Here is a 27421-nt window from a genome sequence, read left to right as displayed (position 1 = left end):
TAACTTGAAGGGATGGTAGGGTCTAGTAACACCTTTTAAAGGTTGGGGTAGACTTTGGCATTTTTGAAAGCAGCAAGGAAGGAGCTAGTAGATAGGGAAAGGTTGAAGTCTCAATACAGAGAAGGGGTGATTGAGTTGGAGAAGACAGATAGGGATGGGATCAAGTGAGCATTGGATTAGGGTTTACCTGGGTAATTAAGAAGACTATTACTTTGTCTGAGAATAGAGGAAAGGAGAAATGAATGGGAGATGAAGACAAGGAGTTTTGAGATGAAGAGAAAGGGAGAAGAGAGAGCTCACAACAAATGTCCTCAATTTTTCTCAGCAAAGTAAGAGGCAAAGTTCTTCCACAAATCCCCCACTGAGGACTGCATTCAGGATTTATCCCACTAGAAAGTTGCCTTTGGATCTTTTAAGTGAAGCACTCTGGCTGACTACCTATAATCTCTGACTCTCATGACATGATTGGCTCAACTTCTTTTTGGGTCATATGTCTTTGTTTGATACATTTTCAACTAGGTAGTGTAGTGGATTGAGTGATAGACTTGCAGCAAGGAAGACTCAAGTTTGAAGGCTACCCTAGATGTTTGCTAGCTGTGCGACTACCCTGTTCATCACTTTTCTCCTCTGTAAGATAAAGGTATTAGTCTTAATGGCTTCTTAATGGCCTCTCAGGTCCTGTCTACTTGGGAACTGAAACTTATCCATATTAACTTTAGGGTGAGGATACAAACTGACCTGTGATTTCTTTCTTTCTTTTTTAAAAATTTTATTCACATGCTCTGTTTTTACATTATAAACATTTACAGATCACTCTCCACTTTCTGAGAGGTCTCTTGTAACAAGATAAAGCTATGAAGTAAAGCTAATAATACAATGATTACATCTGAAAGTGTATACATTCACATCTGTAATACCCTCCCTCTACTTAAAAAAAAATTTAGCAGAAATCTATTGTCTTTCCCTTCCACCTCCTACCCCATTAGGGAAAAAGAAAACATAAACAAATTTACCTTTAAAAACATGAGTAGTCAAACAAAACCAATCTCCTCACTGTCTGTATGTATACACACATATATACATATACATTACATATATTATATATAATGTATAGGAGATAGATATACATATATATACCAGGGCAGCTAGGAGATACAGTGGACAGAGTACTGGACTTGAAATCAGGAAATCTCATTTTCATGAGTTCAAATCTGGCCTTAGATACTTACTAGCTGTGTGACCCTGGGCAAGTCACTTAACCTTGTTTGCCCCAGTTCCTCATCTGTAAAACAAGCTGGACAAGGAAAGGACAAATGACTTCAGTATCTTTGGCAGGAAAGCCACAAAATGGGTTTATAGAGAATTGGACATGATTGAAATGGTTCAACAACAACAAACAAACATACACACATATATACATATACACACATATGTCTATCTATCTATCTGTCTCTCATTCTGGACCCTAAATCCATCATTTCTCTATAATGGATAGTATATTTCATCATACATCTTTTAGAATCATGGGTATTCAGGGCCATTGCCATTTTCTCTGACCTATGTCTTGCTCCTGGACTCTGATGACTCTGGAGGAGATAGTGAGGCTGATAACTTTGCAAAGATCTGCCTCACTTAAATCCAATTTCCTTGTAAGTAAAGACATCATTTTCCTGACATCATTGATCCTCTTCAAGAATGAAGGATGAACAACAACAATCTAGAACCATGAATAGCCATTATATTGATTATAGTTCATAAAGTTTTCCAAGTTGTTTTATTACAGTATTGTTATTGTTTAAATTATTCTCTTGACCTGTGGTTTCATTGCTATGGGGAGCTCCCAAATATGGAAACTCCCTTTTACAAATGCAGGTCACCACCTTCTTTTTAAATGGTCTTAGAAAACTGCTTGGGATGTAAGTCCAAGGTTTGTCCAATGTCACAGAACTAGCAGTTCAGTTTTGGACATGTTGAGTTTGAGATATCTCCAGGATGTCCTGCTAGTAGGTTGTCAGTGATGGGACTTGAATGGAGGTTTTCCTGACTCTGAAACCAGCTTTTTATCTGCTAGGCTCAAAAATCTTGAGGAACAGTTGGAGCACAACTCAAGCTGGAGGAGGGTAAAGGGCTTAATCTGGAGGAGGAAAAATATTAAACACAAATTCCCAAAGAAAACAATTTCAGGTAATTGATAGTTGGTGAGGCAAGGTAAGCAAGAAAATGTCCTCGCATGGATCTAAAAAAGCACCTCGGAAGCCAACTAGTGTCTCCTCTGTCACTTCACAGATGAGGAAATGGAGGTGCAGAGATGTTAAAATGCCTTGTCCATGGTCCAACAGGCAAAAAGTATCAGAAGTGGAATTTGAGTCAACATCTTTTGACTCTAAGAGCCAGAGTTCTTTCTACTGAACTATATAGCTTTCAGAAAACAAAAGAGAGGCTTTGTGAGAAAAGCTAGGTGTGGCTGTTAAGCTATGGAGATACAAAGAAAGAAAAGACAGTTTGGGTGTGTTTTTCAAGTTGTTAAGAGGTGATAAAAGGGCTTAAGAGTACAGAGAAGTGATTAAAAAAAAAGTATTAAGGTATTAGGAGATGCCTAAGAAATGAATTGTAAACACCTACAAACAATATGAAAGACTAGTCAGAGCATCCTAAACTGCATACAGTGCCCAGGGAAAATTTTTTGCAGTGACAGTATTAAATCTGTGATGGTTATGTTTCTATTACAGCCAGGTCACTGATGTCTTGGGTAAACATTCAGTTTTCATCTCTCTTCCCAGAAGAGGTGAAGAGGCTTGAGGAACCTCCATACTCTGGGTTATTAGGACAATGAAATATTTCTTAGAAACACACACACACACACACACACACACACACACACACACACACTCCTGTGCATACACACAGAGAAAGGATTTGAAGTGGCAGAGGAAAGCTCACCTGGGACAAGAGGTTGGAGAGTAGATGAATATCACAAAAAGGAGGAAGGGAATAATGACCACTTGAATAAGTACATTTGAAGCTAAAAAACCAAATTTGAGTCTATTCCTCAAGAGGAAGGAGCTGTGTGTTTAGAGGATGAAGTGACTGCTTTTTCTCCAAAGAATGATACAATAGATTCAGTAGTGAGTGATCACTGAGAAAGGATCATAAGAAGAAACTAGCAGTAGTGATTTATGACTTCCTGCTAGGGGAAACTTGGCCAACTTTTTGTCAGTGACATTGGGCAAGTCACTTGTGGACCTCAGTTTCCTTATCTGTAAAATAAAGGTGTTTGATTACATGACCTCTGAGGTCCATTCACCATTGCACCTATGATCTTCTTATTATAAAAAGAATTAGCCTTCCTAGCACAAAGAAGTAAATTTAGCTTCATAGATATCACTGAGGTTTGTACTCATGACTGAACTTGCATTGGTTTACCTTATTCAAAAGAAAGGGGACATTGCATATTAAGGAGGTATACTTATGTGAGGAAATCTGAGAACTGGAGGAAGCATAGTAGAGAACATTTAGGTGACTATCAATGAAGGGAGTCAAGTCAACAAGTCAAGTCAATAAATATTTATTAAGCACTTACTGTGTGCCAAATATAATAACAATAAAGTAAGAGATTACCCAGCTGTCCTTAATGCATTCAAATCAACTAGCCCAGATAAACTATCTCCTTAGGAAGTGAGAAAAACAGTTGTGATTATTGAACCACCATCAGTGATTGGAAAGATTGTCACAATGGTAGAAATACAATGGGGCAAGAGAAGGGCAAATGCTGTCCTAATTATTTTTTTTTTAAGAGAAGGATACAGAATCTGCTAACCATAGCTTGACTTTGATCCCTGGCAAAATTCCAGAATGTTTGATTAAAGAGATGGTTAGTGAACAGTTAGGAAAAGAAGTGGTAGTGCTGAGCCAGAAAGGCTTCATCAAAAATGAGGTACACAGGGGCGGCCAGGTAGCACAGCGAGTAAGAGCACCGGCTCCAGTGTTGAGAAGACCTGGAGATCGAATCCTGGGCTCGGACACTTAGCACCCACCCAGAAACACCTGGTCGTGTAACCTTGAGCAAGTTACTTAACCCCAATTGCTTAGGGGCAGCCAGGTGGCTCAGCGAGTAAGAGCACCGGCTCCAGTGTTGGGATGACCTGGATCAAATCCAGGCTCAGATATTCAGCACCACACCCAGAAATAACTGGCCATGTAACCTTGAGCAAGTTACTTAACCCCGATTGCTTTAAAAAAAATAAAATAAAAAAAAATGAGGTACACCATATTAATCTTATTTCCTTTTATGAAAGGTTTGCTAAACTAGTAGATCAGGGGAATGTGGTGGATACAGTTTCTCTGATTTTTTAAAAAAAGTGTTTGATGAAGTATCTCATGGTTGAATGTCCTGATTCAAAGAGTAGTTATTAATGGTTCAATAGCAACTTGAAAGGAGGTCTCCATTGGAGTACCTCAACCACCTGTGCTAACTTAATTTTTTCCTGTTTTTGGATAAAGGCATAGACAGCATGATTATCCAATTTTCAGATAACATAAGACTGGAAGGGATTTCTAAGACATAGGATGACAGACAACATCCCAACATATTTTGGCTGTTTAGAACACATGGGATGAATCTAATAAGATTAACTGTTATTGGGACCTAAATTAGTTGACACTCTGGATAGAATGCTGGACCTGGAATCAGGAAAACCAAAGTTTAAATCTCATCTCAGACACTTGCTAGCTATGTGACATTGTGTGACACTTTCAGTCCCATTTTTCTAACCTATAAAATGTGAATAATAATAATAATAGCACTTGGGGGCAGCTAGGTGGTACAGTGGATAGAGTGCCGGGCCTAGAGTCAGGAAGACTCATCTTCCTGGATTCAAATCTGGCTTAATTTAACTAGCTGTGTGACCCTGGGCAAGTCACTTAACCCTGTTTGCTTGAGTTTCTTCATCTATAAAATGAACTGGAGAAAGAAATGTCAAAACACTCCAGTATCTTTGCCAAGAAAATCCCCCAAAAGGGGTCACAAATATTCAGACATGATTGAACAACAACAGAAAGTCATGATATACTTTGCCCTAAAGAGACAAATTCTAAAGTACTGTGTTTAGTTCCAAACACTAAATTTTAGAAAGCTGGAATGCATCCCAGGGAAGACAACCATAGCAGTGAAGAGCCTCAAGGTCATACCTGATGAGACTCACTTGAAGGAATGGAAGGTATTTAGCCTGGGAAAGAGGAGAGAACAGGTTACTTGATAGCTCTCTTCAAAAATGTTAAGGATTCTTACGTGGAAAAGGCATTAGAGGGATTAGTTGTTTTTGGCCCCAGACAGCAGGGCAGGTCATTTAAATTAGATAAATGTCCATTTCTTCAGCTATAAAATGAAGGGGTTGGATTAGATGATCTCTAAATGGCCTGCTCTAAATGTATGATCCTATAATATGAATATATGATATATAATAATGTAATATATGAAATATATAATATAAATCTATAATATGAAAGGCAATGGGTAGAAGTAGCAAAAAAGGAAAATATAGGTTTGATGTAAGGAAAAGCATTCAAACAGAGCCACCCAAAGTGAAATGGACTGAGCTTGGATAGCAACCTTCCAGGTTCAGTATAGTGAGGATTCTTTTGGGGAATGGGTTGGATGAGATGGCCATTAAGGGATCCTTCCAAGTCAAATCCTGTGATGTTTATTATACTAGCTATAATTTTGCTTGCTGTCAGAGTTTAGAAAAGTTTTTTGTGGGGCAGGGATAATTTGGGTGACTCATCCACTAGATGCCCACGGAAATTTGAAGACAAGCCACCTATTCCTCTTTATCCATTTTTCTGCAGTATTTACCACTTTATTCTAGTGATGTTAGAGCAGTATTCAAAGTTAGGATCATTATTTTTATTTTCATTAAAAAAACCTGATAGCTAGAGAAATTATTTTCAATTATCACTGGATTCTTTTAAGACTGTTGTCCTTTGCATATGAGAACTCAAAAAGGGGCTTAAAAAACAGATGGTGATCTTTTGCTTACTCAAAAAAGGGAACCTCATTTTAAAATAATGGCCAGGGAATCATCTGAATGTCGACAGCAAATCATTTCTCACATCTTTAAATTTCGGTCACCAAAAACTCCTCCCTCTCATTTGTTCTTTTCTTGTACTGGGATCATCCCTGACCCTCCATATAAAAGAATCAATAAAGTTTTGGGCAATAGTGGATATATATATATATATATATATATATATATATATATATATATATATAATCTTTATATATCCCTGCTGCAACTTGGAAGAGACTGAGAGAGCCCTGCTCAGATTCAAGCAGAGAACATCAAAACTCCTTTCAGGGAGACAGGAGAGCAGAGGAGACAATGGTTAGGCATGGGTTCCACCATCTCCAAAGTCCTAGTTTTAAATGATTAGAAAACCAGAATTTCCAATCTGGGAATGTTTATGGGCTTTTTGAATAGCTAGGAACCCTAGGGTTTTAAAATTAAATTAAATTTTTTAACACCAGCTAACTGGTGCTACCTTTTTTTCTCCCCTTCTGGCTGTTTCCTTGAGTCATTTATCAGCAGCATGGTGTGGTGCCTGAAGAAAATGCCAAATGAGAGGGAAAGGCATGGCTGAATGAAGTTGAGGTGTTGATTACACAGCTTTGAATGAACAGAGCTGTGAAAAGTTGGGGATCTTCTGTAATTAAATAAACCAAGGATGACCACTACTAGATTAGCAAACCGAGTCCTCTCTTTAAAGTGGAATCTGTTGAAGAAGCAGCAAAAACAGAGGTCCACAGCCTAAGTGTCCCTGAGGAAGATATGATTTATCAGATAGAAGAGTTTGGAAGGAACTATTTTGAAGTGCAGATGGTCAGTAATCTGCTCATTTTCTCCTGTTAAAGAGGAAAGTTATCAGTTGAGAAAGGAGATGGAAGAGTTGTGAGTCCAGTGAGAAAAGGGAAGCTACAAGGATCTAACAATTTAAGCACTTTCTGATTTAGTGCAACAATTGCTGTTTTCCCAGCATGGGTAATATGCATAGTAATACCGCAAAACTTCCAATAACTTGCTCAGCTGACTTAAGACAATATATCTTTGGGGCAGCTGGGTGACACAATGAATAGAGTTCCAGGCCTGGAGGCAGGAAGACTCATCTTCCTGAGATCAAATCTGGCCTCATACTCTTATTAGCTGTGTGAGCCTGTTTGCCTCAATTTCCTCATCTTTACAACTGGAGAAAAAATCAAAACCACTCTGGTATCTCTGCCAAGAAAACCCTAAAAATGAGTTTGGAAAGAGTCAGACATGATTGAAATGACTGAACAACAATCCTTAGGACATAGGACATAGTTATCTTGCTTTTCAGAATAGATTGAGGATGGGCAGCTGGATGGCACAGTGAATAAAGCACCTATCCTGGAGTCAGGAGGACATGAATTTAAATCTAGTCTCAGTCACTTAATAGCTGTATGACCCTGAGCAAGTCACTTAACCCTGATTACCTCAACAACAAAAACAAAAATAATGGATTTAGGAGTGGAACAGACCTTTGGGTTTAGAATTACTTTCTCTACTTCTTGAGAAGTATGATTTAGTGGAAAGAGTGCTGGACTGAGAGTCAGAAGCCCCAGCTTCTAACTCTTACCAACTGACTGACTTTGGGCAAGTTACTCAAACTTTATGAGTTTCCTTATCTGTAAAACAAGAGATTAATAATGCAAGACCTACCCCTCAAGTTGCTACTAGTTAAATGCTATGTAGTTGCCTGACACAAAGCAGATAAAGAAGGTTTTACTGATGATGAATCACAAAACATGACAGCCAATGTCAGGTTCTATGATGTCTACTTGAATGTAAGATGATGTTATTCATTGTATAATTCTCCTGCCTAGCATAGAGATCTTCACGTAGCACTTGAGTCTCCTCTCTGCCTTCTGAGAGACACAAGCAATGTTTCATAGGTGTGGAGCAGAGAGCCCTCTTCCTTCCAGTGTTTCACCTAAAGGAAAATTGGGCTTCCATTCTAGCTAAGGAGACATTTCTTCTCTATTCTCCCGAACCTCACAAAAATATTTACTTCCCCTTTACTCTACCTCAAGAAGCTAATAAAAGACATTGGATTAAAAAAATTGTTTTAGGGGCCTGTTAGATTTAGGCCCAGGACACTGGCAGTTCTAATCAAAGTCAAACCACAAGTCTACACATTGGTATTACTCTGGACTTGTGGATGTGTGGAAATGGTGTCTTGGTTTTATCCCTATTTTAAAACAAACCAGTCTTAGGAAGAGCTGTTGCTGTTGATCCTTTGTTTTTGAAGAAGGCCAATGACATCACAGGATGAAATCTTGACTCATGCATGAATTGGATTTAAGTGAAGCAGAGTTACACAAAGCCATCAGCTTCACTCTCTTTTCTAGAAACATCAAAGTCCAGCGGCAAGACATCCTAGGCAATGGCCCGGGATACAATGGATGAATTTGGTGTCTTCGATATCTAACCAATCTCTAAGCACTCCATAGCACCTGCATTCTTGGCTGTTGGGACAAATTGTTCTCATCTGTCAGTTCCACCAGGAAAAGTCTTCGCATGCTTGGGGTAGACATCTCCCTAACTCAGCAACAGATTTGAGGCCTATCTGTTACCTATCTACTTGTACAAATTGCCCTACTATAAATAGAGTAAAATGCCTGGGACTGTTGCAGGGAACTGAAATTTAGAGGGCACTAAAAGTACCTTACTGGGACATGTTTCCTTACCAACATGGCTGCTCCCAATCCTAGTTCTTGCGCTTTGTCCCACTTCTTCCTTGTTCTCCCCCATCAGTAGGTGAAAGTCTAGAAAGTTTGTAGTGTTCTGGGCAGGCTTTTGCCTCCAAGTGAACAACTCCTTGATATCCCCTGTCCTCTCCTTTCCCTGCCACCATTGCTCTAGGCACAAACCTTTTTAGTTATAACTCTGACTCAGAATAAGGAACAATTTATTTGGGTTTAGGCTTCAGTGATAGAGGATGATTCTCCAAGGAAAATCCTGGGGGGGGGGAAGAATATTACAACCATTGGAAGAATTTCCCCCTTTTTCCCAATAGGGAAAATTTTCCTATAGTTGGGATGGGAAAAAAACTGGGAATTAAAGTTTTTAGATAGTAAAAATGGTCAAATGTTTAGACCTCTCCTCTACCAGAGGCTAAGGACAGACAAAGAATAGGAAAGTTTTTTGAGGAAGAGGGGAAGTTCAACAGTAATCATGTGATGCTCCAGAAAAGAGAGAAAAAGAGATGGAAAAAAAAGCAGGAATTTGAATCTGGGAATCCAGAAAGAAATTTCTATCGATTTTGCTGGATTTTGATGAATAGAATATATTACATAGAAATTTTGGGCAGGAAAGTACCTTAGAGGTCATTCAGTTCTAACATCTCACTTTAGAGATAAGGAAACCAGGGCCTAGATTTAGTTAAATGATTTGGTGAGGAATTGTACTATGTGACTTCAGAGTGCCTTTTCTTACTCTGCAGTTTCTCGATTTTATGACCTTGTAGATCACTTGTCCAAGGTCCGATACTGGCTAGCAGGACTAGATATCAGGTCACCTTCCTTGTCTAGGTCTATTTTTACTCTTTCATGATGACTCATTGCTTCATGAAATGAAGCAATGACTAGTTTAATCTGAGTTGAGAATAACCTTGCTATTAAACAGATTAGTAGAATGAATAACTGGTACCTCTTATACCTCTTATGACACTGCTGAAGTAATCACTTGCCAATGGTGCTGGAAAAAGCTGTCAACTTTCTCTTGCTCCTTTGAAGAGATGGGGAAAAAGGGTGTTCTGTAGCTGCAGAACACTGCATATAATGTTAGTTTCCCCCTGTAATGTAATGCCAAAAGAAGGCAACTTCCCAGGTTCAAAATACCAGCATAGGTGCTCTCTATTTTATTCAGTGACAAACCAAGAACAGAGAAGATCAAAACATGACATCATTCAAAGTACAGCATTTACTAAGCGTGATTAAATAATCTCCAAGTACTACCCCACCCCAGGACCTTCCAATCATTCAATCAATCACAAAGTCTCTGTTCTAAATACTTCTCCACCCCTAGGCTATACCTTAATTAAGTCCACCACAAAGCCCCTCTTCTCAAATGGAGATTAGTTTTCAAACATAAGGTCAAAAGTTCCCCACCCCTGGATCACAATTGAATCTACCCCAGAGTTACATCAAGTTTAAACACAGCACTTAATACCCAAATGGAGGTCTTTTCTTCATCTTGACACGAGGCAAGTTCTCAGCAATCTTAGTTCCTGGGGAGACAAGGCTTAGCAAAGCCACAAGATACATTGCCAGTCCCTTCATGAATTTATCCTCTGTCTGTAGAACAGTCCTAGAACCCCTGAACACATTAGCAAAGCCCTCTCCCAGGATTTCTGTAAACATACAACAAGAAAATCCTTCTTCAGGGCTTCTGAACCAACAGAAAGGCTCCCAGACCCCTGCAACAACAGCACTGTCCCTCACCAGTGGACAGTATTCACTCTGTCTGCAGGACAGTCTCCAGACCCCTGCAACAACAGTACTGTCCCTCACCAGTGGACAGTATTCACTCTGTCTGCAGGACAGTCTCCAGACCCCTGCAACAACAGTACTGTCCCTCACCAGTGGACAGTATTCACTCTCTGTCTGCAGGACAGTCGCAGGCCTTCTTAGCGAACAGCCAGGTTCCAGGACTTCTTCAACAAAAGGACAGTCTTTCACCAGTGGACAAATCTGGCAAAATAACATCAAAACAGACAGACAAAGTACCAGCAAAACAGCCATGTCTCCTCAGTCCTTGGCAGCTCAGGGGGCAGGTCTCAAAAGTCCAGGGCAATTCAAAGCGGCCACCAGCAATTCTCTTAGTCTCTCTCTCTCCACGAGGTGCTGCTTCCAAAAAAATCTTCTGCCTCTCTCTAGTGTCTCTCCAAATCTACGTCACCAGCTCCTCCCAATTCAGGTCTTTCTTTTCACATCAGCAAGCCCATCCCACAGGTGGGATTAACAAACTCTGGGTTTTAATACAATCAATTTGAAAACCAAGCCAATACAGGGGAATCTTTAATTGCCATTACTATCACACCCCCCCAATGTATTACTTGGTTTGTTGAATGTTATCTTCTTCCTCATATTCATTTAAAAAATCCTTTATTATAAGGGGTAACTCTCTTAGGGTAGGGAGATGGGAAGATAACAGGGAGAAATCTAGGCAATGAAAGACAAAAGATATTAATAAAAATCTATTTTTAAAAAAGCCATCTGTACTGCCTCCACTTTCTCTTCCATCACTCACTTTTCAATCCTTTGTAGTCTGACTTCTGACCTTATTACTTAACCGAAACTGTTTTCTCTAAAGCTACCAACATGTCTTAATTGCCAAATCTGCTAATCTCACAGTCTTTATCCTTCTCATCCTATCTACTGCATTTAATTCTATTGACCAGTTTCTTTTCCTGGACACTCTGCTCTCTGGATTTTGGTGACATTCTACTTCTTTTACCTGTCTGACTCCTCTGTTTACTTTGCTGCTTCATTATCTATATCATGCCCCTAAACTGTGGGTGTTCCTCCAAGTTCTATCTGGTCCTCCTTTTAAAATAAGCATTTTAGAAATTTATTGAATAAAACAAGTATTTCCATAATATAGTATAATTTTAAAAAGATGATTGCACATGAAACTGCAATCTATTATATGCAACTTGCTATTCTTTTGAAGTATTTAATAAAGTTATCATGCAAATTTATTTTTTCCCTTTTTATTTCCTGCTCCTCCTTGCCCTAGAGATGGCTACCATTAGACACAGATATGTATACATGAATGTATACATACATATGTGTGTATATATAAATGTTAAAACATTTTATACATACTTCTATTTATCAGTTCTTTCTCTGGATGCAGATGTCTTCTTTTATATGTCCTTTGTAATTAATTTGGGTATTTATAATGGTCAAATGACTTATTTGCTCAAAGTTGTTCTTAAAACAATACTGTTGTTACTGTATACAATGTTGTCTTGGTTCTGCTCATTTTGCTCTTTTATTTTGTGCAAGTCTATGTTTTTCTAAGCTCATTAAGCTCATCATTTCTTATAGTACAATAAGTATTCCATCATGATCATATAATACAGCTTGTTCATCCATTCCCCAGTTTATTGGAATCCTTGCATTTTCCAGTTCTTTGCTACCACAAAGAGAACTGCTATAAGTATTTTAGAGCAAGCCCCTCTTTGTTCACATTCTTTCTTGGTGACCTTGTTGACTCCCATGGGTTTAACTATTATCTCTATGCATATAACTCACAGATCTTAATACCCAGCCCCAGTTTTTCCCTGGAACTTCATTCCTTTATTGTCAATTGTCTCTTGGATATTTAAAAATGAGTATCCTGGAGATATCTCAAACTCAACATTCAAAAACTGAACTATCTTTCCCCTCAAACTCTCCCCTCTTCCAAAATTCCCTATTTCTGCTGAAGTTACCACCATTTTTCAAATCTCTTAGCTTTTGTAATCTTGGCATTATCCTTCACTCCTCATTCCCTTTTACCCCACCTATGTGGTCAGTTGACAAATCTTGCTATTTCTACCTCTACAATATCTCTAGCATCTGACACTTTCTTTCCATTCCCAAAGCTGACCCCTTATTTCAGGCCCTTACCAACTTTCACTTAGGTCATTGCAAAAGCTTCCTGATTGGTCTTACCTATTCAAGTCTCTCACCATTCTGGCCAATTCTACTAATGGCTGCAAAAGTGATTTTCCTTAATTGAAAATCTGATCATATCACTCCTCTACTCAACAACTTGAGTGATATACTCCTCTGTTAAGCCTTCAAAGTCCTACACAACCAGGTCTCAAACTATCATTGGACTTTACCCTCTATCCTGCACTCTGCAAGGCAATCAAACTGGACTTCTCACTGTTCCTTATACATAGCGCTCCATATGCCATCTCTGGGCTTTCAGACTAAGAATCAGGAATACCTTAGTTCAAATTCTGCAGTAGATACTTACTAGATGTATGACTCTGGGTAAGTTACCTAACTTGCCTGTCTCTCAGTTTCTTTATCTAGAAAATAAGGATATCAGTAGTATCTATATCACAGTGTTGTTTTTTTTCCCATTTTTTAAATGCTTTATTAACTTCTGATTTACATCATTAATTTCCGCCAGATTTTGAGTTATAAATTTTCTCCCCGTTTTTCCCCTATCCACCACCCCAAAATAGCAGTCCCACAGGATATCCCCTCCTCCAATCTGCTCTCTCCCATATTTTCTCCCATACCCCTTTTGACTTTTCCAGTAGGGCATGGTGGATCTCTATGCCCTAGTGCCTGTATATCTTATTTCCCAATTACATGTAAAATAGTATTAATAATAATATATATATTTATATTTAAACATTTGATTTTAAAACTTTGAATTCCAGATTGATTCCCTTCCTCCCTTGCCACCCACCTTTACTGAGAAGATAAGCAGTTCAGTATAGGTTGTACATGTGTAGCTAATGCAAAACAATAACATAGAAGATATATTGTAAAAGACTGACTATATTTCCCTCCCTCCTATCCCACCTCCCACTTATTCTATTCTCTATTTTGATCCTGTTCCTTTTCAAAAGTGGGTGCTTCCAGCTTCCCTCCCTCCCCAGCCTACCCTTCCTTACATCATCCCCCCTCTCATCCCCTTCCCCCCTACTCTCCTGTAGGGTGAGATACCCTATTTAGGGTGTATTTCATTCCCTCCCCAAGCCAAATTCAATGAGAATAAGGTTGACCCATTCCCTTTTGCCTTCCTATTCTTCCCCTCCATTGTAACCATTTTCCCTTGCCTCTTCTATATGAGATAGTTTATCCCATTCTGTCTCTCCCCATCTCCTCTCATTATATTTCTCTCTCACCTATTAATTTCACCTTTTAAGTATCATCCCTTCCTATTAAATTGGTCCTGTGCCCTCTATCTATGTATACCTGTAAGCATATATACACACATTCACATATGTATTCATATGCCCCTATACCCTCATATATAGACATATATATGTGTATATATATTTCTATTCCCTTCAACTATTTTCATACTGAGAAAAGTTTCATCAGTTACAATTATTGTTTTTCCATGTAGGAATGTTAATAGTTCAACTTGGATAAGTTCCTTATGATTTCTTTTCCCTGTTTACCTTCTCATGCTTCTCCTGCTTCTTGTATCTGAATGTCAAATTTTTTATTCAACTCTGTTTTTTTCAGCAAGAATGCTTGAAAGTCCTCTATTCCATTGAATTACCATATTTTCTCCTGAAACATGATACTCAGTTTTGCTGGGTAGCTGATTCTTGGTTTTAATTCCAGCTCCTTTGCCCTTCAGAATATCATATTCCAAGCCCTTCGATCCCTCAGTGTAGAAGCTGCCAGATCCTGGGTTATTCTGATTGTCCTTCCACAATATTCAAATTGTTTCTTCCTGGCTGCTTGTAATATTCTCTCTTTAATCTGGGAATTCCATAACCTGGCTATAATATTCCTAGGAGTTTTCTTTTTGGGATCTTTTTCAGGAGGTGATTGGTGGATTCTTTCAATCTCTATTTTGCCCTCTGGTTCTAAAATATCAGGGAAGTTTTCTTTGAGAACTTCCTGGAGGATGATTTCTAGGTTTTTACTTTGGTCATGGCTTTCAGGTAGTCCAATAATTTTTAAATCATCTCTCATGGATCTATTTTCCAGGTCAGTGGTTTTTCCCATGAGATATTTCACATTGCCGTCTATTCTTTCATTTGTTTGGATCTGTTTAACAGCATCTTGATTTCTCATAAAGTCATTAGCTTCCATTTGCTCCAATTTAATTCTGAAGCAATGATTCTCCTCAGTGAGCTTTTGAGATTCTTTTTCCATCTGGCAAATTCGGTTTTTTAAGGCATTTTTCTCCTCATTGCCTTTTTGAGCCTCTTTTGCCAATTGAGTTAGTCTATTTTTTAAGGTGTTATTTTCCTCAGTCAGGCTGTTGACTCTCATTTTGTAATTTTCTTGCATCTTTCTCATTTTTCTTCCCAATTTTTTCTCCACTTCTCTTATCTGCTTCTTAAGGTCCTCTATGGCCTCGTATATTCCTTTGAAGCTTTTAGTACAGGAGTTCTGACTTCACTGTCTTCCTCCTGTTCCATGCTTTGCTCCTTTTTGTCCCCAAAATAGGAGTCTAATGTTGGAATCTTCTGTCTGCTTTGTTTCCTTTGCCTGGTCATGTTGCCCCTCACTCACTTGACCCCTGGGATTTTTGCCACAGTAGGACTCTGCCACCAGACAGGGGAGCTTTCTTCCCAAATGCTGGGGTTTTCTCAGCTGCTGGAGGTATTAGATGGGTGCCCTCTCTGAGTCCTTCACTCACTCTGGCAAGCTGGACACACACCCCAGGTCCTCCACCCTAGACTGCAATCCAGATCCAAGCAGGTTAAAGCAAGAGGGATTACCTCTCAGACTGGTCACTTGGTCCCCCTACACTCTGCAGGCCAGGAGCTGAAGCTGCCACGTGGTGCTGGCTGGCTGTGCTGGGTGTCTCAGTGGCTTCTTGCCCTGGGGGCAAAAGACAATGCACTCCCACTTACTGGGTCCCAAAATCCAGACTGCACTGACCTCTCACTTTGTCCTTTGCATCTATGCATGTGTTGATAATTCTGGAAATGGCCACAGCTGCTGCTGATCTGGAGTCCCTCCGGCCAGCGGCTGGTCAGACCCACCCTGGGGCTAAAACCTCTGGCTCACAGGGGCTTGGGCTGGGCTCCCAGAACCCTGCACTGGCCAATTCTTGCAGGCCTGCCAGGCTGCCCTCAATGGGCGGTTAGCTTCTCTGTGTCATTTTGTGGGTTCTGCAGCTCCAAAGTTTGTTCAGAGTCCCCTTTTTACATTGATTGGGGAAGGTGGAAGCTGGAGCCGCTTGGAGGTGGTGCTTCTACTCAGCCCCACAGTGTTGTTGTTAAGGAATTAATGAGAAAATGTATGTAAAAAACTTTGGAAACCTTTTATTGTTACATAAATGCTTGTTCTATTATTATAATTGTTATGGTAGCTATCCTACATGCCCAGAATATACTTCCTCTTCAACTTTACTACATAGAATCCTTCATTGAGCATTTAAATCATAATCTTCTTCATGAAGCCTTTCTTGATTCTCCTAGTTGCTGGTGCTCTTGCTCCCAAATTACCTCATATATAACCACTTTGGATTTATTTGTATGTACTTACTTGTGTTTATGCTGTATATACATGTACATGTACATGTATATATGTACATATGTACATATATATCTACACATTTGTCTCTCCCATTAGAATGTATTCTTCTTGAGAATTGGGATGGACAGTTTCTTTCTTTGTTTTTATATTCCCAGTGCTAGATCCATGCCTTCAACATTGTAGGTGTTAAATAAATGCTAGTTGATTAATTTATTGGATAGGAAATTGACCTTGAGAAATAGAATGGTATACAGTTAATGGAACACTGACCTTGACTCTCAAGAGAGGCCATGGAGACTAGAGTGGAAATGACAGCATTGGTAATCTGGGAATCTAGATTCCATTTCTCTCATGTGAACTTGGGTCAATTTATCTGCCTTCTCTATTTTCCATCAAGAAAATGTGAATACAGCGTGGCTAGGTGGCACAGTGAATAGAGCACCGGCTCTGGAGTCAGGAGTACCTGAGTTCAAATTTGTCCTCAGACACTTAACACAAAAAACTAGCCGTGTGACCTTGGGCAAGTCACAACCCCCAAATTGCCCTCAAAAAGAAAAGAAAAGAAAAAAAGAAAAAATGTGAATATGTAAAAAAATATATTTATATTCAATACATATGTGTGTATACATACATACATATCATCATATAGAAATGGTGATGGCAAATTTTATTTAAAATGTTAGTTGTTTAGTCATTGGAAAAAAGTAGTAGGCAAACCCAAGGCATTGTTGTTGGTATTTTAACCTTGATTGTCATCTGTAGTGAGTACAAAGTGAGAATCTCTCAGATTCTGACTTTCTCTGACTACAATGTTCCTCATCCTTTTCCATTTTGAGATATATATTAGTAAAAGATAGACTAGGGGTCACACTGAAAGAATAATATTTTTATAGGAAGTAGGGAATAGACAATATTTTTTTAATAGGATCACAGATTTGGAGGTGAAAGGGAGCTTGGGTCAAGTGAAATCAGCAAGTATTTATTAAATACTTACTATGGGTAGGTAATATACTAAGTGCTGAGAATACAAATACAAACAAAAAGACAGTCTCTGCCCTCAATGAGCTTACTTTGAAGTAGGGAACCCGCAACACATAAAAAGGACCTGAAATGGGGGAGAAGGCAGAAGGTACTAGCTCAGAGGCAGAATGGAAAAAGAAGTCCAGAAAGTAGGAGTAGTGCCTGGAAAGAAATGAAAGAGGAACATGGCTGGCTTTGGTACTTCCCAGTCAGAGGTCACAGGGGCAATATGATCTTCTAGGGTAAGAAGACCACAGGGTGTTGGAACGAAAGTTCCAGGGTGAGAAGGCCTCAAGGACTTTGTGAAATTCAGGGGATATAACACATACAATGGGAACTGTGACCAGGAAAGGGAATTTTCATCTGAGTAGTAACAGGAATGGGAGTAGAATCATAGGATAGTCAACAGTCTTACCCTTCCAGAATTGATAAAAGTATTGATTTAGATTTGATTACTGTTCTCAGAACAAGAGTTAGATAAGGTATGTACAGTGCCATGGCAGAGGAAAATATTCTAAGAAGCCTGGGTAGATGGAAGTGACCATGGGCTGGGCCTAGTCAGATATAATTTGTTAGATGAGTTTTAATCACTCATTGGCTCATTAAGCTCAGCCAGGAGTGGGGAAATGTGTATGAATGCCTACTTGTCCTTCCCTGACCGGTGCAGTTTTTGTATTCTAACTGATTTGAACTTCTCACACTTTGAGTCATTATTTAATCAATAAAGGTGTAGATACTTCAAAGGTCATAGTTAAAAGGGATCTGTTTCCTAGAACTCTTATCAGCAAATTAGCATGGACTAATTGATTAGATTAACTGAAAACTGGAGAGGATGAAGTATGGTAAATATAATTGTTTTTTGGAGGCAATTGGGGTTAAGTGACTTGCCCAAAGTCACATGGCTAGTAAGTGTGTCAAGTGTTTGAGGGCCAGATTTTAACTCAGGTCCTCCTGACTCCAGGCCCGATGCTCTATTCACTGCACCATCCAGCCGCCCCCAAAGAAGACTACTTTATTAATTTTTTTTTGCTTTTTGGAGGGCAGTTGGGGTTAAGTGACTTGCCCAAGGTCACATGGCTAGTTTTTGTGTTAAGTGTCTGAGGCAGGATTTGAACTCAGGTCCTCCTGACACCAGGGCTGGTTCTCTATTCACTGCACCACCTAGCTGCCCAAGTACTAGTAAATATTATGGAGTAGCAGAAGAAAGAATACGGCAGTGACAAAGTAGGTAGCTAAGGATGAGTGGGTAGAAGAATAGAACAGGTTAGGGATTCAAGGTCTAAGATAATAGAATGCTGGGCAGTGTTGGAAAAAGAGTCATGGGGAATTAGAAGTAAGGGAACATTAAAAATGAAGGCAAAGATTTTAGAAGAGAAATTTTATTTTATAATTTTTTCTGGGGCAATTCTTGGTTTCTGATAGATATTGGAGGAAGATAATAGAAAGAGAAGTGAGAAAGAATGACATAAGGAAAGGGAAGGAGAAAGAAGAAAAAGAAAAAGAAGACAAAAAAATAGAATATGAAGTCATATGAAATAAATCTGAGATGATATATTGGAGCCAGCCTAGGAAGGTTTTTATATGACAAAGAGAAGCATTTGCATTTTATCCAAGAAGCAATAGTAAGCCAATGATTTTTGTTGTTGTTGCTGTTGTTGTTGAAGGAGGGTAGTGATTTGGTCAGACTGTGCTTTCGGAATACCAATATGGTAGCTGTATTGGTAAAAGACTGGAGAAGAAAGAGCCTGGAGGCTAGGAGACCAATTAGGAGGTTACTGCAATAGTTTAATAGTACAAGACAGAGGTGATAAGGGGTAAGAGGTGATAGCTTTATGAATGGAAAGGAGATAGATGTGAAAAATGAGGAGGTAAGATCAACATGATTTGTCATTTTATTTGTCGTATTATTCAATATGAAGGATACTGAAGGATGACTCTGAATTTGGATACCTGAGACTAAAAGGATGGTAGTAATTTTGATAGAAATAGGGACATTAGGAAGAAGGATAGGTTTTAGGGGAAAAGATATTGAGTTTTGTTTTAGACTTGTTAAGTTAGACATGCATACAGGACATCTTGTTTGAGTTGTCCAAAGGGAAGTTGGACTAGAGCTCAGAAAAGAAACTTGGATGGATATAGATCTGGAAATCTGTACATAAAGATGATAATTGAGCTCATAGGAACTAATGAAATTACCAAGGGAGATAGCTAGATAGGCAGAAGGGAGCACAGGATAGAGTCTTGGGGGATACCCATGGTTAGTGGTCATGACATGGGTAAAGATCCAGTAGAGGAGACTGAGGAGTAGTCAAGTAGGAGGAGAACCAGTAGGAAACAGTGTCACAAAATACTAGGGAGGAGAGAATATCCAGGAGAGAGGTCAAGAAGGATTAGGATTAAGGTAAAACCATTAGACTTGGCAATTGAAAAATTATTGGTATCTTTGGAAAGTAAGTTTCAGTTGAATAATGAGGTAAGAAGCCAATTTATGGTTTAGAAGAGAGTGAAAGGAGAGCAAGTGGATGTGTTTTATGTAGATGCTTTTCTCAAGGAGTGTAGTTGGGAAGGGGAGGAGAGATATCAGAAAATATCTAAGATATATATATATATATATATATATATATTTAAAGACTGGACATATTTGGAAGCAGCTGGTGGTTCAGTGGATAGTGTGTTGGGTCTGGAGTGAGGAGGAGCTAAGTTTTAAACTGACCTCAGACACTTACTAGCTACGAGGCCCTGGGCAAATAACCTTAACCTATTTTGCCTCAGTTTCCTCAACTGTAAAATGAGGATGATAATATTACAGTTGTTATGAGGTTGTTATGAGTATCCAATGAGATAATAGTTGTAAAAGAACATAGCACAATTTATGGCACATAATAGGCACTATATAAATGCTTATTCTTTCTCTCCCTAGTAGGGATGGAGCCAGTAGAAAAGGAGAAATTGTAAAGGAGGGGGGGAATGTTAGTGGGGGCAATCTGTTGGAGAAGACTGGAAGAGATGACATCAAGGATGCCATGTAGAAGGGTTTGCCTTGAAAAGGGACTACCTCTTGATCAGAGACAGGGAGGAAATAAGGGAAAGTGTTTAAGTTATGTGGCATGAGGAGGGCAGAACAGAGAGCTCTTGAGAAAAGACCTCAATTTTTTTTTTCAGTGAAGTCAAGGTCCTCAGCAGACAGGTTGGTAGCAGGAGGTGTGGCAGGAAGTTTGAAGGATAAAAAAGTTTTAGAATAACTATTGTAGTAAGTGGGATAGTGAATAAATTGGGGAGGAGTAGAATGATTGCCTTGTTGCAGTGAAGACCCAGTTGAGATTACATAAATTTGTAGTGGCTCCATTGAGCAGTTTTGTGATTTTTCTCTACTTCCATTAGCAGCACAAGAACAGGAGTGAAGGAGGCCGATGGTAGGAGTAATCCAGGATTGGGGTATGACAATATGTGACAATGATAGGATACAGGGTCAAGTGATTCAAGAGTAGAGGACAGTGTAGAGCAGTGGTGACCAATTCAAATAAGGAATTTTGCAGGTCATGCATTGATAGTTTTAAAATGTAGTGTTATTTACCCTTTGACCCAGCAATGCACTTCTAGGTCTGTATCCCAGGAAGATCATAAAAATGGGAAAAGGAGCCACATTTACAAAAATATTTATGACAGCTCTTTTTTGTGGTGATCAAGAATTGGAAATTGAGGGGATGCCAGTCAATTGAGGAATGGCTGAAAAGTTTTGGTATATGAATATAATGGAATACTATTGTGCTATAAGACAGGATGAGCAGATGAACTTCAGAAAAACCTGGAAAAACTTACATGAACTGATGCTGAGTGAAATGAGCAGAACCAGCAGAACATTGCACACAGTAACAGCAACATTGTGCAATGACTAACTTGACAGACTTAATTCTTCTCAGTAATGCAAAGATCTAAGACAACTCTAGAAGACTCATGATGGAAGATGCTGTCCACATCTAGAAAAAAAGAATTATGTAGTCTGAATGCAAAACAAAGCATACTATTTGCTCTGTCTCTGTCTCTCTTTGGTTTTGTTTTCTTCTTTCTCACGGTTCCTCCCATTGGTTCTAATTCTACTTTATAACATGACTAATTTGAAAACATGTTTAATATGAATATGTATGTAGAACCCATATCAGATTGCATGCCATCTTGGGAAGGAGGTGGGGACAGAGGAAGAGAAAATGTACAACTCAAAATCTTAAGGAAGTGAATGCTGAAAATTAAAAATAAATTAATTTTAAAAAGATATAAAAACAAAATGTAATATTTTCTCTGTGTCATTTTTATTTATTTTGCTAAATATTTCCCAATTCCATTTTAATTTGGTTTGAGATACACCTGGGGTTTTTGCAGGCTGCCTGCAGTAGTAGGTTGTGTGTATGATACTTCTGGTGTAGATGACAACTGGTTCACCAAAGAAAGGACAGGGAATGGAGAAGAGTATAGCAAGTGAAGGGATGATGGGACTGGTAAAGTATAGAGGGAGTGGAGGTCACCGTTAGGACAAAGAACAGGGTTAGGGGTTGTAAGGCATATGGGAATTTGAAGCACATGACAGCATACTATGATCATATAAAGAAATTTTGGAGTTCATGAAGATTGATATAGTACTATTGTGGGCGGTGGTAAGATCTAGTATATATAGTTAAGGTGGCAAGAAGGAGTAGATTATGGGAATTGAGTATAATGAATGAGAAGTTAGGATATTTAAAGGACCATCAATATATATGTATAAGTATCCTAGTATAGGGCACCGCTTGAGGTGGAAAAAAGGACTGTGAGTTAGGTGCTGAACTTATTGAGAATGGAAGGAGCATGTCCTTGGGGTCAATAGATAATGGCCATCAAGATCTGGAGTGGGTGATAAGTTTCTCCTATACCATAAACCTCAAAGAAGGAAATGTTGTCAAATGATGCCATAGAAGTATTATCTGAATATGGCAATAGGAATAAGAACTAATTTAACTCCCATTCAATGACCAGTGAGTGAATCAGGGCATGTCAGTGAAAGTACAAAGGATGATCAGGGAGGCCTTGTCTTCAGGAGAGAGCTAGGTCTTAGTGAGTGCTGGGAGAAGAGCCAAGTGAGAAAGAAAAAGGTTTAGGATGGAAGGAAGTTTGTCAATTATGGAGTATGCCATTCAGAGGAGACATTAGAGGGAGAAAATATAATTACAAAGATCTGGAGTGATGATTCAAGGTGGATTTGAGGTAGGCAGGAGAAAAGAAGCAGACAGGTAGTGAAGGTGAATGGGACTTGAATATGGAAGCAAGGGGTTCACAATCACAGGGATGGGAAAAGTTTAAGAGGGTAGGAATATGCCAACCATTGAGCCCTGAGGGTAAGCAAAGAATCAGCATTTGGAAAGAAGCCCTGAAGGAGGCAAGTGATTAGACTGATTGAATTTTTCCCTTGAAGTCTAACTTCATGGTGATGTTCTTAAGATGTCCTGGAACATAAAATGAGTTAATATTTGTAAAGGGCTTGAAATAGTACCTGACATGTAGTAGGTGCTTAACAAATGATTGTTCTCTTCACTCTCCCTCCTTCTCTCCTCCCTGGGAGGCCTACTTTACAAAAGACAGGAGAGGTAGCGTCTTGGGGATTCTTGTTAGAAATGTTGCAGGGTAAGGTGAAACCCACTGAAGAAGTCCTTTCGTGCCTGACTGCTTTTGTTCCTGGGGATAGTCACTGGAGACTTGAAGAAGGCTCTGTGGGTTTGTGTGGACAGTGTACATAGAACATTTACATATGACTCAAAGCAGAGAGTGATATAGGGGATGATAGGGTCAAGGTCCCCCCAAAATGTTGAGAGGCTAGGTCTTTGGGCTGAACCTAATAAAGAAGAATGTAATATGTGAGAATGTAAAGTTATATTCCTGGGTTAAAAAAAAATCAGCTTCACAAGTACAAGATGCAGGAGGTATAGCTATACATGTTTATCTGAGAAGATTTGTGGGTTTTAGTTGACTGCAAGTTCACTATAACACTCCATCTCCTCCAACAGATAGCCCTTTTCTGTCACTTTCAATCTCTCCCTGTCTACTAGCTTCTTCCCTACTGCCTACAAATGTGCCTGTTTCCCCCATTCTCAAAAAACCCTCTCTTCCCAACCCTACCAACTACAGAGGCTGATGGTACATAGTAGTCAGTACATGTCCTTACTCGGTGATCCTTAGTCTGGATCTTTGGCCCCTGGTTTCCTTGCCTGTTTGTGTTTTTTCCCCCTATGTACAGATGACTGAACAGTGATCATTAGAGATGGGCTTTGGGGGAGAGTATTTTAGGAATTCCTAGGGTTAACTGTTTGCAGGCGACTGGCTTGAAGAAAGTCTGCTTTTCTCAGAGAAGATGACCATCTTCAGGACAATGAGCTCATATGATCCCAGTTTGTTATGAAGATATACCTTGAGGGAGTTGTTCAGATAGTACAGAATTGAAGGAAAGGTGAAATGGTTGTTCATAGTCCCACTAAATGTTTAATGTTTCAAAGTGTCAACCTCCTGGAGTAAGATAATAAAAAATTATAAGTTACTGTTTCATGTTTTAAGTCTTTGTCACCTTGTGTTTGTTTCATGGATTTTTCATGTATTGAAGAAATAAAGTAGCTATCCCATACCTGATCTATATTGTATTCTTCTATGTTGATATGTTGATGTTTATTCTATAAATTATCCTGAATACTTTTCTGGAAGGGACTCTGTTGATTCACTTTATGGAGATCCTCAATTTAAGCCAAATCTGAGCTTTAAGTGATTTCCCCTGGGGCTTTGGTATGGGTGTATAAAGAGTCAAAGACAAAATGAAAAAATCCAACCCTTCTCTTGACACAACCCCCAGGGCTGTGCATGGTCTGAGCCAATCCAGAGCTGGGGCCCTTTTGTGAAAAATGGATCCCTTGGTCCTCTGGACCAGCAGTGATCTGTTGTTACATGTATTTTGTGCCTTGAAAGGCTCTGATTATTTTCTGTAAAGCTAATGTGAATTTTTTTCCAAGTAGCGAGAAAAAGTAGCCAGTCACATTGGCAAACTGCTTTCCACTCCCTTAGAAACTCTCCTTCCTAGGGGTGGCTAGGTGGTGCAGTGAATAGAGCACTAGTCCTGGAGTTAGGAGGACCTGAGTTCAAATCCGGCCTCAGAAACTTAACACTTAGCTAGCTGTATGACCTTGGGCAAGTCACTTAACCCCAATTGCCCTCCAAAAAAGCAAAAAGGGGCCGCCAGGTGGCTCAGCAAGTAAGATCATCAGCCCCAGAGTCAGGATGACCTGGGGATCAAATCCAGGCTCAGATACTTAGCACCACACCCAGAAATAACTGGCCGTGTAACCTTGAGCAAGATACTTAACTCCAATTGCTTTAAAAAAAAAAGAGAGAATTTAAAATTCAAAAAAGAAAAAAAAAAGAAACTCTCCTTCCTTTGACTTCAGGGAGTTTGCTCAGTGGGATAAGTGGAAGTGGTCTAGTCTATTTAGAATTCCAATAGTCGGAGTTACCATGGTTCCAGGAGACATTGACAAAATACTGTGAAATATAAAATAGGTATAGATAGCAGCCTGGAAGGAGTAGGTATGGGGTAACCAGGGCCTTGGGTATGGTTCAGTTGGGAAAGAAATGGTTAGGTAATGGTTAAGTAATTCAGCCTGGAAGGAGTAGGTATGGGGTATCCAGGGCCTTCAGTGTGGTTCAGTTGGGAAAGAAATGGTTAGGTAATGGTTAAGTCATTTATAGATTGTAGGAAGCATAGACCTACTCCAGGGTTAAATATATCTTCCATTTCTACTCAATCACTTATCTTCATCTGGAAGCCACACAAACTTGTGTCCAATTTTTCAGTTTGATAGAGCAGATAGAAGCTTTGGGCTGGGAGCCAGGAGACCTAGGAGCTTGTCCTAGGTTTTACATTTTTTTTAAACTAACTCTTTATGCGAGCTTATGCAACTCTCTTTGCCTGAGTTTGTTTCCTTGTCTTTCCTGGTGCAGTGACTTTAGGGCAAGTTTGGGCATTGCTTCTGGCACAGTAGCTGTGATTATGGGTAAGCCATTGAATTTTTTAGGGCCTAGGACAACCATCTGAGACTAGAAGCTGCAAATGAGTCAGTCACCTATGCCTGTAGAGGGAACTGACACTTGGATAATTTTATATTGGTGAAATCACAGATCTGGATCTGGCCCAAATGTCTCCCTCCAGGAAAGGGTTGAATTAATGTCTGAATTCTCTTCCAATTTCAGAGTTCTAAATTCTTTTACAAGAGGCCCCCACTGAGGAAAATCATCACTCTCCTGTGGATTTTCATAGTTTATGGGAACTAATATTTCCCCAAATTAAATTGCCTAACAAACCGGTTTTTCAAAATATTTCCACTTTTCAACATCTTTTTTGTTGATTACATTTTAATTCTAGGGTGGGGAAATATGTAACAAGTTTAGCAAGGGAAAGTTTTCTCCCTAGTTTCCTCATACCCTTCATTTTGCATCAAAATTAACATGTCTGAAACAACTCATTATTAATATTTCTCTCAAATCCATTCCACTTTCACACTTAAACTATTTTTCTTTTTTAAAATTGAATTTTTTAAGTTTTCAAATAATCTTCCTTCTCTCCCTCCCACCTTCCCTCTACTGAGAAAGCAAGAAGAACAAAATGCCTTGTTACAAACATGTATAGTCAAACAAAACAAACCCCCACTTGTTTAAAAAAAAAGGGTATTAATCTCTATTCTGAGTCCATTAACTCTTTTCCAGAAAGGGGCAACATATTTCATCATGAATGCTATGGAATTGTAGTTGCTCATTGTGGGCATCAGAGTCTCCAAGTCTTTCAAAGTTATTTGTCTTCATAATACTGTTGCTATTATATAAACTGTTTTTCTAGTTCTGTTTACTCCACTTTAGCAGTTTACTCAAAAGCCTTCTAATGTTTTTCTGAGGTTGTTTGCTTCTTCTTTTACTGTAATACAATAGGATTCTGTCATATTCATGTAGCATAACTTGTTTAGCTATTCTCCACTTGATGGGTACCTCCTTTCACCACAGAAAGAGCAGTTATAAATATTTTTGTACATATGGGTCCTTTTCTTCTTTCTCTAATTTTTTGGGGGTTATAAAAGTTGTATTGCTGAATCTGAATCAAAAGATATATATATATATATATATATATATATATATATATATATATAGATAGATAGATATAGTTTAATAGCTTTTTTGGGCATAGTTCCAAATTGCTTTCGAGAATGGCTGAACCATTTCATAGCTTCACCAAGAATGTACCTGCTTTCCCACAGTCCCTCCAGCATTTGTAATTTTCCTTTATTTTTCTTCCAATTTTGACAATCTGATGGGTATGCAATAGAATTATAGTATTCTTTTAATTTAAATTTTTCTGATTATTGGTGAGTTAAGAGTATTTTTTCATGTGGCTATTGATAGCTTGAATTTCTTCCTCAGAAAACTTCCTGTTCATATCTTTTGAACATTTATCAATTGGGAAGTAGTTCTCATTCTTATAAATTACCATCAGTTTCCTACAAATCTTAGAAATGAGATGTTTATCAGGGAAATTTGCTGTAAAGATTCCCCACTCCCCCATACCTGTTCTCTTCTAATTTTAGCTGTTTTGGTTTTGTTTGTACAAAAACTTTTTAACCTTATATAATCAGAGTTGTATATTTTTCCTTCTGTGATCTAAATGAGGCTATGAACCTTCATGATGCATAAATTCATTTAGGACATTCTGACCTCACTCAGTATGCCTGCAATCTGACTTAAACTAATCTTATTCCTAGCTAGATGATGAAGGAATGTTTAAGATGTCTGCCACCGGGGAGGACTGGCCACTCCTCCTGGAATCAGACATTCCTAAACAGAAATAATCTCAAGGATGTTTTGAGAACAGCTCCTTTCCCAGCAATCACGTATTTAACTGGCAAAATGCCTTCTTGGTTAGAAGAAATACTAAATTACTAAAGGCAGTCCTGAGCCATCTTCGGGAGTCCCTCCACCCCATTGTATGGATGCATAGCCCTGAACCTTCCTACTGGGACTCTGGAGACTGACCTGGGACTCCCCAGCCATGTGATCCAGATGTGGATAATTCACCCCATCGTTGCTTATTAATTG

Source organism: Petaurus breviceps, unplaced genomic scaffold (assembly GCF_028583685.1).
Source record: "Petaurus breviceps papuanus isolate PSGF00001 unplaced genomic scaffold, PetGlider_PUasm1.0 90919, whole genome shotgun sequence".
Classification (NCBI taxonomy): Eukaryota; Metazoa; Chordata; class Mammalia; order Diprotodontia; family Petauridae; genus Petaurus; species Petaurus breviceps.
The sequence above is the reverse complement of the archived record's forward strand: the minus strand, read 5'-3'. Positions refer to the sequence as shown.